Below are 13,912 nucleotides of genomic sequence, written 5' to 3' on the forward strand. Positions count from 1 at the left end.
CCCTGGTGATGGAAGAGTCCTCAGTGGAAATGCAGACTTCATGACACAGACCCTCCTCCTCACTTCAAACCTGATGCTGCTCTGGTCAGTCGCTAGGCTCTTGTCACTTTCAAACCCATGCAGGGTCTCTGGCTCTTTTTCAGTTCTCAGGTTAAGAAAAGCCTCTGCATTTCGTGAGGGCTTCAGCATTCACATTCCTACTTCACAAACTGTCTGCCTGACACATTGCTCCCAGGGCATTCATCTTTATTCATTATCGGCAAGTCCATCAGATTAACGAGCAACACAATGGGGTCAAGGATTTTTAATTTTTCAAACCACTTTGTCCTCAACAGGGATAACAGCAAATCTGGACAGAGCAGATGGGAGTCAGGATGGGGTTTGGGTATTTATTTATTTATTTTTTTAAGTGAAAATGTTTGGGTCTGAGCAAAGGCTGCAAATTTCCCTTTGGAAACCTCTGCTGATCTTTTGCCCCAGGGGCTAACGACAGCCTGGAATCCGGGACAGATTTCCACATCCATGTAGGGTGAGATGATCGGGAGGGGGGGGGGGGGCGAGGGGAGAGACTGTGGGGGAGGCTGTTGGAACAGGGGCAGGGACTGAGGGCAGTGGATTGAGGGTGGGGGGCACAAGGGGGACACTGCGGGGGAGGCTGAGGGAACAGGGTCAGGGTGGGGCCTGAGGGCAGTGGATTGAGGGTGGGGGGCACATGGGGGACTGCGGGGGAGGCTGAGGGAACAGGGTCAGGGGGGCTGAGGGCAGTGGCTTGAGGTTGGGGGGCACAAGGGGGACACTGCAGGGGAGGCTGAGGGAACAGGGTCAGGGTGGGGCCTGAGGGCAGTGGATTGAGGGTGGGGGGCACATGGGGGACTGCGGGGGAGGCTGAGGGAACAGGGTCAGGGTGGGGGCTGAGGGCAGTGGGTCTGAGGGGGGCCCCCCCAGAGGGACCTGCCAGGGGGCCAGGTGAGCCCAGCAGGGCTTACCTGGAGCGGCTCCCAGGAAGCATCCAGCAGGCAGGTCCCTCCCAGTCCCTCTGGCCCCTTCCTAGGGTCGGGTCGAGGGGAGGGGGGCAGGGGCGGGGGGGCTCTCTGCCCGGCGGCCACTGCCTGCTGCCGGAGTCTACAGGCCCTGCTCCGCTGCAGCACGCAGGGGAGTGAGACCTCCTCGCTGCCTCTCTGTGTGCCGGGGCAGGGGCAGGGGCAGGGGCAGGGGCAGGGCTGCGCTCTGCAGGCTCCTGCCGGCCAAGCGGGGGGGCCCCGTGGGCTGGCTCCGCCGCGCCGGGAGCTCAGCTGCGCGCTGCCCCAGGGCCCAGGGAGGGAAGGTGAGTGGCGCCGGTGGTGCCAGCTTGCCACGGTCCCCCTCATATAGCGTGACCAGATGTCCCGACCAATGTAAGGTCGAGACGCGGGACAAGTCCCCTAAAATCGGGACTGTCCCGATAATATCGGGACGTCTGGTCACCCTATTTGTGGGTAAGGTCTGATTAGTATATTGACCTGGGTCTGGGGCTTGGTCCTTTGTGTTACCGAAATATCGGGTCCACCTAGCTGAGAGCCAATAACAGCCAGACAGGGATAAGGAAGAGTTGCTTTATTCTGCAGAAGAAAGGAGAGCTTTGCACCTTAGTACAAAAACTCTGTCTTACACACATTTTACAGATCCTTTATACACATTCAGACAAAGGTCCTTGCAGTGTTAACACTTGATTGGTGGTTGTCAGAGCCGTGCTTTTGCTATCTGGTCAGTGAAAACCGGCTTGGGACCAGCTCCAACTACCTTAAGGCCTTGAAGGGAAGACAGTTGAAAAGTTCAGGCTACTGTGTACTTGAATAATGACAGGTTTCAGAGTAGCAGCCATGTTAGTCTGTATCCGCAAAAAGAACAGGAGTACTTGTGGCACTTTAGAGACTAACAGATTTATTAGAGCATAAGCTTTCGTGGAAGCTGAAGTGGGCTGTAGTCCACGAAAGCTTATGGTCTAATAAATCTGTTAGTCTCTAAGGTGCCACAAGTACTCCTGTTCTTTTTGTGTACTTGAAGTGTCTGCTTCCCCTAATGGCCACTGGTTGACATAAAGGCTGCTCTGTTAAGGGGGGTCAATAGTAACTTTCACAGTCCCCCCTTCGGGCCTGACAAATTCAAAAATTGTCAGGCCCGTTACACAATTTGCGATCAAGCTGGAGGGACAGATACTGGGTTTTCTTATGGACAGCAGAGCTTTTGATCATAGCATTACACAGGCATTTGGCACATTGTATCATTGTCCAAATAACACATAGAAAGAAAAGAATCCATTTAACAACTGTTTGAAAGAGCCCCGTAAACCATGACCCAAGGTCTGGAAGGAGGTCCTCAAAACTAAAGGTGTGATCAAGAGATAAAGCACGGAAAACAACAGCAGCATTTTTAATGGCTTGTAAATCCTGCTCAATTAAGCCAGAATGATTAACATAGAAACAACATTTTTCCCCGATGCGAGCACAAGTCCCCCCCTAATTGGTTCATATGCTTGGAAGGAGCATTGAGAATGTTTGTACTTCCACCCAGAAAGTTTCCAAGTATGTCTCCATGGCCACAGATCAGATGGTACTCCTGATGTGTCTGTAAGGGCAGTGGGCCAAGCCTGATGCTCTAGATCATTCCAAATGGCCATTAGCTGGTCATTCAGGAAATCCTGAATTTCTGAACATGCCAGATCCCACTGCAATGCCTTCCCAGCCTCAGTGATATTCAATACCATCTCTGTCAGCAACTTCTGGGTCATAGAACTAAGGGCGGAGATAACATGTAACTCACCATTTCCAGCCTGTACCTGGGTTAGCTGTGCCCCAATTTCTCATCATGTTTTGGTTCTTAAAAATATTCCAAACTGCTGCTGCACTTTTGGCCCCATCCCATAGGGATCCGGTCGAGTCACTTTTCTTTCTAGAGGAAATAACCCAAGCCCTCTGTTGTGCTAATCTAATGGCAGCCCCCTGTGAGCAATTTGGGTATGTAGAGGTGATCTGGAAACTGAATAAGGGTAATGAAAATTTAACAGTCCCTAGTGTAGTGTTAATCACAGTTCATTGATATCCTAATACATTTCTTTTTGGTGTAGTACTATACCACATTCCCAAGCATGGGTCCCACAAGTTTCTTCCTGCCAGTGTATAATTCTTTGTTTCTTCACCAGGGTCAGTTCTTAATGTCTCTTGTAGTCAGGAATCCCTGGACTTTTGTGGTTCCAATGAAGCAAGTGTTCCTTCTTCTCTTTTCCTGAAACAGTGTGGTTTAGCATCATACAGGGGAGAGGTTACTCGCACATCACCCTGTAATGGTTTTGCTTCTTCTAGAAAAATCCAAAGGCACAGTAGGTCTGTCAGTGGACAAGGGAGAGGTTACTAGCACCTCACCTTGTCTTTTTTCCTTTTCCCTGCTGTCCAGAAGGCACAGCAGAGCTAGAAGGAGAAATAGGCTTATCAGTCGGAGAGTCCTCCCGAGGAGGAGGGGTCTTTTTACAGTGAGAAGCATGGGTCCAGGTGGGCAGTCCTTGGCACTTCACAGCGGTGTTGGTGGTTAACAGGACTTGGAAAAGGCCTTTCCAGTGTGGAGCCAAAGCAGTCTTTCGTTGATAGACTTTACATAGACTCAGTCTCCTTGTTTCAATGAATGGCAGGGCTGCAAGGGTCTTTGGGTAGCACTTCTTTTATCTGTGAGAAAAGAAACCTAACACATTTCATTAATGCCTGGCAGTGTTTTGCAGATCTCATAGTTGCTTGGGCACATTCAGGCCCCCCCTTTTTCTTGGCTGTCAGCCAAGTCTTAGCTGAGGGCAGTGTCCTTGGATTGGGCCAGCATCTTATCTTTGGACTGAGCTTGCTAGCTATTTTTTTTCCCAGTTAACTCGTTCTGTTCTTTTTCCTTCTCCCCTTCTTGGCTTCTTTTAACCTACAAAGGAAACTTCCACTCTTCACTCATACACCTTTTCCCAACAATGAACGCATACACATTGCCATTATACAGTACATTAGTCTTATTACTCAATGTATGCCATGTACACCCTTCCAGTAAAATAACTTCATTACAGAGCTTTGGAGCAACAAACCAGGACAAGCACACCCACCTTTGAGGAGTCCACTCGGTACAACCTCAGGTGTCCAATAGCTTTCCTCCCTCCCCAGCCCTCTGGCTAGAAATCTGAGGTAGCCAGAAGGATCCCATGGGCAATATGGAGAGTGGGTTAACCTTCCATGTCCTTGCTTCCAAAGACTGTGGGTATGCAAATTTTAACAACAATTTTGGCCATAGAACACAAAAATAGTTCCTATTGTGCCAGTAAATGCCTGGTACGTTGAATGCTATTCAGCTGGCATCCGTTTTCTCTGATGATCTGAAAGACAAACGAACAGAGGTCTACCCCTTCTGGGCAGTCAGGCATTGCTTAAAATATTTCCTTTATATACACACATACTCTTGTTGATTTTAGGCAAAACAGAATTACCCCATATTTCCTTGTATTTATTTCATAGGCAGCCCAGGTTTCAGTGGATTCTACCTTATTAGTTAGAAAATTGCATTAATACAGATGCTTCCTGGCTTGCTTCCAGATCCAAAGTAAAGATTCTTACTTAAAAAAAAAGGGACACAATTAACTTTCCCAGACTTTTGATTGCCTTTTACTTCTAACTCCTGCTTTCAAACACACAGTGATCTGAACAAGACAACACAACCTATATTGGTAGGTTTGCATTTCTTTTACCTCTGCTACAATATACACTGCACATGTTCTGGGGAAAATGCACATCCTCTCCACAATTCAATTTCCACAACACTAGCCACATCAATTTCTACACAAGGTGTAACTATTTCTTTTTGAACACCGGGTAAAGACCATTTACTTAACATATAATCTAAAGGGCTATCCTCAGAGGGTTTTACCAGAGACCCACCCATCTGCCTGCTGACACTCTAACAGAGAATTACATAGAGAACAGAGGGAATTATGGCCTAATAGGATCCTATTACAGGAATTTCTACTAATACTGACCGCTACGGGGGACGAGACAGAAGGATCCCAATTCGACCTCAGAGCTTCATCGCACATGATGGCTTCCACTCTGAGGAATTACGAATGAGAGGCTCAGTTCCGTCCACACACCTAACGCCCAAATGTATAAGACAGAAATTCATTAACCGGTTAACCAGACCAGAACCAGATAGTGTCTCCTTATCCTATTAGGACTCACCTTATTGGAGCACGAACCCCAGGGGCTGCGGTGAAGCAGAGAAAAGGGGCGAAACACCCCGTTGGCGCCGTTCCCAATTCGCCGCAGCCGTCCGGAGTCCAAATGTCCGAGCTAGGAGAGTCCCGGCGGAGTCGCCAGAAACTGTTACCGAAATGTCGGGTCCACCTAGCTGAGAGCCAATAACAGCCAGCCAGGGATAAGGAAGAGTTGCTTTATTCTGCAGAAGAAAGGAGAGCTTTGCACCTTAGTACAAAAACTCTGTCTTACACACATTTTACAGATCCTTTATACACATTCAGACAAAGGTCCTTGCAGTGTTAACACTTGATTGGTGGTTGTCAGACCCGTGCTTTTGCTATCTGGTCAGTGAAAACCGGCTTGGGACCAGCTCCAACTACCTTAAGGCCTCGAAGGGAAGACAGTTGAAAAGTTCAGGCTACTGTGTACTTGAAGTGTCTGCTTCCCCCTAATGGCCCTGGTTGACATAAAGGCTGCTCTGTTAAGCGGGGGTCACTAGTAACGTTCACATTTGGGATCGAGAGAAACTTTTTTCTTTTACTTGGGCATTGGTTTTCATAACCATTTGTCCCCATAACGAGTGGCACTGGTGGTGATACTGGGAAACTGGAGTGTCGAAGGGAATTGCTTGTGTGACTTGTGGTTAGCCCGTGGGGTGAGATCCTCTCTGTTTGGCTGGTTTGGTGCCTTAGAGGTGGAGAACCACCAGCCTGGGGCTGTGACTGCCCTGCTCTAAGCAATTTGTCCTGAATTGATACTTTCAGAAGTGTCCCGCCAAAGGCAGCGTCGTTACAGGGAGGCTGCAGCTCTCAGCTCCGTTGTGGTTGGGCGTTTCTTAGCCCTTGGCTTGCTGGGAATGTCCCAGGGGCAGGGGAACCCCAGAACTGGACATGGTCCCCGCTAGTGGGCTCTGTAATAGCATCAACTCCCCCTCCTGACTCCATCCCTGGGTGGGGGTAACCCCCAGCCTCCTCCCCCCCCCCCGGCCACTTTTTGTCCGACCCCCCCCCCGCCCGCCTGCCCGCCCGCCACCGACCCAGCCCCATGGAGCGTGCAGGGCCCTCAGTGTCCTGGGGCAGGAAGGAGCGACACCCGGGGGTGATGAGTGAAGCACTTTTTATTGCAGGGAATCACAGGCAATGAGCGGGGGGGGGGGGGCTGCCCCCCCGGCGAGCTGGGGCAGGGCCAGGAGCAGAGTCGAGTCCAGGGAGCAGGGGCGCCCCCGGCAGGGCGGAGCGGGGAGTCTCAGGCCAGCAGAGCGGTAGGGGCAGCGGGGTTCCGTGGGGGGAGCAGCCCCCTCAGTACTCACAGATAAAGGGCATTCTAGCCCCGCAACTCACACTTCTCCATTGACCACCTGGCAGAGAGAGAGGGGTTAGTGCCCTCCTGACTGGCACCTGGAATGCAGCCCCCAGGAAACCCCGGATCCCTTGCCCCAGACCCCCGTATCCCCACTAACACCAGATCCCCTGCCCCACACCCACAGCCCCACCTACCCTCGGATCCCCTGCCCCACACCCCACAGGTCCACCTGCTCTTGGATCCCCTGTTCCAGGGCCCCATGAACCCCAGATCCCCTGCCCACAGGTCCCCGGTTCCCCTGCCCCAGGGCTCTTGTTCCCTCAAGCAGTGAATAGATCCCCATCTCTGCCCTGTCCCCGCCCCCCAGCAGGGGGGCTCCTCACTTGCAGGGCGCATGGCGACACATGTTTGCCCAGTGCGGCAGGGGTTCCCTCTGGCCCAGTTGGAGTAGTTCCAGGAACTGCGGTCGACCCAGTGGGCGTGCAGACAGTGGTTCTGTGAGGGAAGGGGCTGAATTAGGATCAGTGCTGTCCCATCTGCAGGGGGCCGCAGGGAACCTGCCACCCCCACCTCTGAGAGGCCGGGGCCATCGCTTGGGCTGGGGCCAGGAGCCGTTCGTGCACTGGAGCCGGGTGGTGGCTGGGGGTCATAACAAGGGGTTCTGGATTCGCTGGGATGGGGGTCAGGCCCTAGGGCAGGATGCGCCCAGCACGTGCTGGCACCAGCCTCTGCCCTGGCAACGGGGCCCAAGAAGACTCCCAGCCATCCGGGGTCAGCTGGACCCACGCCTGAGATGCCCAGGCCCACCTCCCAGGGGGCAAGCGGGGGGGTGGTCTGGGGCAGCCCTGAGCAGGGTCCCGGTTGGGGACACATTGAGCCGCAGCGGGGGACACATTGAGCCGCAGCCTGAGAGCTGGCAGGGCCCTGATGAGGGACTTGGGGGAGGGGGGGTTCTGGGCCAGGCCCAGGCATTGGGGGAACGGGGCCAGCAGGGCCAGACCAGGGCTGGCTCCAGGGTTTTGACCGCTCCAAGCAACCAAAAAAAAAAAAAGCCGTGATCACGATCTGCGGCGGCAATTCGGCGGGAGGTCCTTCACTGGGAGCGAGGGACCATCCGCCGAATAGCTGGACCTGCCGTCCCTTTCCGAAGTGGCCGCCCCAAGCACCTGCTTGCTAAGCTGGTGCCTGGAGCCGGCCCTGGGCCAGACACTCTCCTAATCCCTGCCGGAGGTGACGCCCCCGATCCACACCTGGCTCCGGTTGGTGCGGGCACGCGCCGTGCAGCTCAGGCGCTGGTTGATCAAGCTGCTGTGGATGGAGGCCAGGCGGCCGCGGTAGCAACGGGCACACACGTTCTGTGAGGAGAGGGGGAGGGGGACATGGGGCATCCACCAACAACCACCCCATGTGCCATTCACTGCCTCTATGCCCCCTATGTCACCCCTTCAGTCCCTCCACTGCCCCTATGCTGCCTCCACCACCCTACCACCATCTACTGCCCTCCACCGCCCCCACATCCCCTCCATTGCCTCCATGGGCCCCCCATCACCCCTATGCCACCCGTCCACCGCCCCATGCCCCCTCCACCACCCCCATGCCTCCTTCACTGCCTCCATGGGCCCCCCATCACCCCTATGCCCCCTCCACTGTCCCCATGGGCCCCCCGTCACCTGTGTGCCCCCTCCACTGCCCCCATGTGCCATTCTCTAACCCCATGGGTCTCCCACCCCACTTCCTGACCCATCTGCAAGTCCTCCCCACAACCTGTGCCCCTGCCCCACTCACCTCGGCATTCCAAAATGTCTGGCAATTGTTCACAACCACATACCGAGCGAAGCAGCCCCCTGGCCAGGCACAATCACCCTGAAGCTCTCTCTCTCTGTGGGGCACGGTGGCTCTGGCTCCCTGGGCTCCTCCTCGCCCTGCTCGGCTGGTATCTCCTGCTCCGGGGCGCCCTCATCTGAGGATGGGTGCGAGAGACACCAATTAGCCCTTCCAGCTGTAAGACGCAGCCCAGATCCCAAACAATCCATGGGGGAGGGAGATGGAGCAGATCTAGTGGCCAGGGACACAGGTGTCCGGGATAGAGAGGGTCAGGGTGTCACTGGGGGGATCAGGGGACCTGGGTGTCCTGGATGGAGAGGGTCATAAGATTATTGGGGGGCTAGGGGACCCTGGTGTCCGGGCTGCAGTGAGGTGGAAGGTTATTGGGGGCAGGGGCCCCAGGTGGCCAGAACAGAGTGGGGCTGGGGTCAGTGAGAGCACAGGTCTGGGGTAACGGAGCCCTGTACTGTGCTTGCTGGGGTCTGACCCAAGCCCATGGGGTCTATGCAGTGTCTGCTGGGGGTGGTGGTGGAGGTTCCCATTGGGGCAGTGGCTGTGGGTCAGGATCCTCACAGGGTGGGGGAGGGGCTTTAGCCATGGGGCCCCAGTTCTCACAGCTCTTCTGAGCCAGGGAGGAGGGTGGGGACCGGGGCAGACACAGGGGCGTGGGCAGGTTGTGGCCATGGCTGGGGCAGGCGGGAGCTGGCAGCGGTGGGAATGCACAGGACCGGGTCAGGCCAGGCCAGGTCACAGCACAATCCACAGCCTGGTCTGGGCACTGATAGCAGCATTGAACAGGGCTGGTGCCAGGGCGCTGGGCAGCTCCACCCCGGGTCCGCCAGCGTCTGCAGGGGCATGTTTACGGCTCCCGAGTCCCAGCCCCACTGGGCAGGGTCCCCATGGCAATGGGGGCGGGTCCCTGGCTCTGAGGGGGCCGCCCCCAGGGAGTAGGGTTGCCAACCTGGGTTGGATGAATTCCTAGAGATTTCATCACATGACATAATCTTTAATTAACTATTAATCTTTAATTCCTGGGGACTCCAGGACAATCCTGGAGGGTTGGTAACACTACCAGGGTGTGGGGCAGCGGAGGGGACTCTAATGCTGACACTCAGAGGGCACTGTGGCTGGGCGCTCAGCGCTGTGGCCTGTGGTGAAACGGCGCCGGGGTTATCAGGACGGCCGAGACGCGGGGTCCCAGAGTGGCCGTTACTGTGTGAAATGGCCTTGTGAAACCTGCCCAGCGTGGCGGGGAGATGCTTATCGGCAGGGACACCCTCAGCCAGTGCGCCCTGAGAGCAGGGCAGCGATGGGGGTGGGGGGCTGTGACTGACAGCAGTGCACCTCAGTCCCGACCCGCAGCCCCTGCTAGCCCGTCCCTAGGCACACGCCCAGCTCTGCCAGTGCCCCTCAATCCCAACCCACACACCCCAGCCCTGGGCTCCCTGGCATGGATTCACAGGGATAGGTTATGCCCCGTCCCCCGTCTCCTGGGTCTGCCCTTCCTGCCCAGCCCCCACAAGGGGTCGCGCTTTTCCCCACGGACAGGAGACTCGGCTCCAGCCTCCAGCCCTCCTGCTTCTCCCGCTAGCGCCGCCCGGTGCAGAGGCTTTTCCCCTTGGCCGGGGCACCGCGTCCTGTGTTCGCATCAGCACCGGGCAGCCTTGCCCCAAGCGGGCCAGCTTCGCTTGGCACAGAGACCGAGTTTAGCCTGGCAGCAGCCAGCGCTCCAGCTACGTCCCTTTGCCAGTCAGGCCTGGTCTACGCTTAAAACACTGGCACAGCTACGTCAGGGAACCCAGCGCAGCTGTGCTGGCACAACCCCCAGAGTGGACTCAGCTACGTCGATGGACGGGTGTTGCCGTTGGCCCAGCGAACGCCGTTCAGGGAGATGGCATCCCTACAGCAGCAGGAAAAGCTCCTTCACCGGCCTGCGCTGTGTCTACCCCGGGAGCGGTGCTGGCACAGATTGGGTAGTGTAGACACAGCCTCTGTCCCAAGCCGAGCTCCTGTGTGTCTGGGAACCTTGTCCTGATAATGCTGGTTCCTGACCCCTCCTGTCCAGGGTCCCCTGCTGTGCTCACCCAGGCCTACACCCCAAATTTAGATCCACCTAGCTACGCCACTCTGTGTGTGTGTGTGTGTGTGAGAGTGAGTGAGAGAGAGAGAGAAAAGCACCCCCCCCCCCGAGCGCCACAGCTAGGCCGACCTAACCCCCAGTGTAGACACGGCTAGGAAGACAGAAGAAAGATTCCACCCATCTAGGTACAGTCGCCGGAAGCAGTGACGGTGTTTGTCCCGGGAGGCTCCAACAGCAACTCCAGGGCCCCTACCAGTGAGCTCCCACATATGATACCTGCCAGGTCACAGGGTACGGAGGACAGTGAGCAGGACGGATCAGCTGATGCCAGGCGAGCCAGATCTGGCTTTCAGGGGACCCCTCCCTGCCTTGGTCCCCTCTGCGATTGCCTGGATCATAGCCATAGGCACTTGGGCTTTACACCCATTCCGCCTCCTGGGGCCGCTGGCTGGTACAGTCAGTCATTGGCTTGGCCATTGTCTCCTCTCTTGGAAGGTGATATTTGCAGCCAGCTCGTCATGACGTATTCTTACCACCCCAGCCAGCTACCGTCCCAAAGGCCTTGTGACTATGGCTCTGTGACAGGAGGAGAATGAGAACCCCTTGGCACCCAGCGGGTGGCCATGCCAAGGCCAATGGGGGAATGGAGATGCCTGCTCCCGAGAAAAGTATTACAGACAATTCTCACTTTTGACATGCTCCCTCGCACACCCAGCCCTGCAGACTTCCCTCAAACCCAACCCACAGACCCTGCATGCTCCGAGGACACAGTGCTGAGGAGCTGAGACTGGACATGCTTGATGCATATCAGAGGCTCTGCAGCCCTGGGCCAGAAGGATGGGAACACCTGCTAACATGCAGGGAGCAGCTGAGACCTCTCTGAGAGATTGTTTCAGGCTGTTTTCATCTCCACAGGGCATTCTTCAGCTGAGAGTGTCCCATTGGGAGATGGGCCCCATTCAGAGAATAGCAGGGTTGGACAGGACCTCAGGAGGTCATCTAGTCGAACCCCCTGCGCAAAGCAGGACCAATCCCCAGACAGATTTTTACCCCAGTTCCCTAGATAGCCCCCTCAAGGATTGAACTCACAACCCTGGGTTTAGCAGGCCAATGCTCAAACCACTGAGCTATCCCTCCCCCCATTGTGATCGTGCAGTACTGCAGAGAGCTGTGTACAGCCCCTTCAGTGCTCCTGTCAGCCTGGTGCCAGACAGGCTGTAGTTTGCGGCAGGACGCCTTTGCCAGTTAAAGGCCGACTCTGTGAGTCTTCTCAGTACTCCAAAATCCACCCGGAGCCATGGATTGGCTTGAAATGTGCCGGGCCATATAGGCACATAGGGCAGGGCGAGCAACCCAAATTTGGCGTCGTTGGCCTGAGGGGTTGCTGAGATACAGCTCCCCCGAAAAAAGCCAGCATTTCATAAAGTTCACAGGTTCAGGCAACTCTGAAACCGGCCCTGGGCAAGACTCTGCCAGCGAGGCGGAGCCGAGTGGGGAAAAGCCGCCTCCGTCCAGGGTGTGGGGTTTGGACTCTCACTGGGATCTGAGCAGGGCAGAGCAGCCAGAATGGGTTGAAACTATTTTGGAAGAGAAGCTAAATGACACGTGGGAATGCTCACGGGGCGGTGGATTTGGGGTGCTAGCAGGGACGAGAGGGTTGTGACTGCAGCGAGAGGTGGGGTATTATGGGGAGGGTGCATGGGTGGTAGGAGAGGAAAGGGGCTCAGGTGAGGGGTGAGGATGGGAGGGGCTCTGAGAGGCTCTGTCCGTCTGCGGGTACCTGAGCCCCTCATCCCTGCCCCCCATGTGAGCTGGGAGAGGGGCCGGGAGGGGGAAACTGAGGGGATCAGGAACGTCTGAAAAGCAGGAAATGGCCCATTTGGACACACTCCACCCCTGTGGGAGGCGGGGGGCCAGCTGGAGTGGGGGGGAGAGGGGCCGGGCTTGGAGGAGGGGCCTGGGCTGAGGCAGCGTGGTTGCAGCAGGGGCAGGCGCCCCACTGGGGGTGGAGAGCGAAGTGGGGGACTCCACACCCTGTGCAGCTTGGGCGGCAGCGGGTGGCCCCGAAATGAGCAGCTGCCTGTGACAGGTGCACGCAGCAGCCGAGAGCAGGAGACAGCCGGGGCCACCGCTTTCGTGTTCAGGGCCTCTGCAGAGCCAGCGAATGGCGTCCTGGGCTGGGCAGGGGAGAGGTGTGGGCAAGGTTCTAGGGCCTCGTGTGGTGGGGTAGGGGGTGGAGAAGACGAGAGACCCCCCCCCACACACACACACCTTCGCAGCTGCAGTGACAACCGGGTCATCAAACTGCCACGGTTGGGGGCCAGCCGTGTGCCAGGTGCTGCACATACAATCATCAAGAGACAGCCCCTACCCAAAAGAGTTCACAGTCTGAATAGGGGAAACTGAGGCATGGGGCTGGGATGTGACTGGTCCATGGTCACATCACAGGTGGGTGCAAAGCCATGCAAAGAACCCAGGTGTCCTGATTCCCACCTGCTGTCCTGCCCACTGAGCCAGTTAAGCCCCTCTTAACCTCCCCACTTAACAATTCTCCTAGGATGCACCAGGCCAAGGCCCAGCCTGACCCGGCTGCTCTCTGGGCAGGTGCCATGAGGTGCAGGGGTAAGCCCGGTGCTCATAGCCCTGGGGACAACTCGCCTGCGGGGGGAAGGGAGGCGCAGATGCTCCATCATTCGGAGTCTTTCAGTCCAGCCTCTCTCCAGAGGCTGCGCTCTGGCTCCGTCGGGGCGGGAGGTAGGAGCCCCATGGCAGGGCCGGTGCCCAGTGTGACACAGGAGCGCAGACAGACGGCACAATGGGCTGTCGGCTCTTGGTGTCTAGAAAGCTCTGCTGGGACTAAAGGCAGCTCGTGGCAGGGCCCCCAGGTAGCTCAGCCCCCACTAGGGGCCCTTAGATTCTCCAGGGGGTTGGAAGGGGGGTTCATGGGGCCCGATGAACTCTGCAAGGGGCATCAGTGTGTGTGGGGGGCACTGTAGAAAGTGGGGGGAGCCCATTTGTGCCCCAGGGCTCAGCACTGGTCAGTCCCACTCGAGACTCAGGGGTCCCAGCGCCCCTGCTCACCGCAGGAAGGGAAGGGCCACGCGCCAGGCTCTGGGTGATCGTCCCACTCCAGACTCAGGGGTCCCAGCGCCCCTGCTCACCGCAGGAAGGGAAGGGCCACGCGCCAAGCTCTGGGTGATCACCCCACTCCAGTCCCAGCCAGCACTGGGCAGGGTCCCATGGCAGGGGAAGGAGTCCATGGCTCTGAGGGGCTGACCCCAGGGAGTGCCGGCGGGGGAGGGGAGGGAACGCCAATGCTGGCACTCACGGGACAGATGGCACCAGCCCGTTGGCTGCTAGGGTGACCACGCACAAGTGTGAAAAATCGGGACGGAGGTGCGGGGTAATAGGTGTCTAAATAAGACAAAGCCCCAAATATCAGGACTGTCCCTATAAA

General features: G+C 56.8%; 1 long non-coding RNA gene across 1 annotated transcript; it reads right to left on the reverse strand.

The window, feature by feature from the left end:
- Positions 1-1,578: 1,578 nt before the first annotated feature.
- Positions 1,579-5,883, reverse strand: LOC135982886 (uncharacterized). Its single transcript, XR_010600363.1, has 2 exons — positions 5,033-5,883; positions 1,579-4,375 (listed from the first exon to the last, which is right to left on the reverse strand). It is a non-coding gene; the product is annotated as an uncharacterized LOC135982886 (long non-coding RNA).
- Between the last annotated feature and the right edge of the window lie 8,029 nt (positions 5,884-13,912).

This window comes from Chrysemys picta, chromosome 4 (genome assembly GCF_011386835.1).
Source record: "Chrysemys picta bellii isolate R12L10 chromosome 4, ASM1138683v2, whole genome shotgun sequence".
Classification (NCBI taxonomy): Eukaryota; Metazoa; Chordata; order Testudines; family Emydidae; genus Chrysemys; species Chrysemys picta.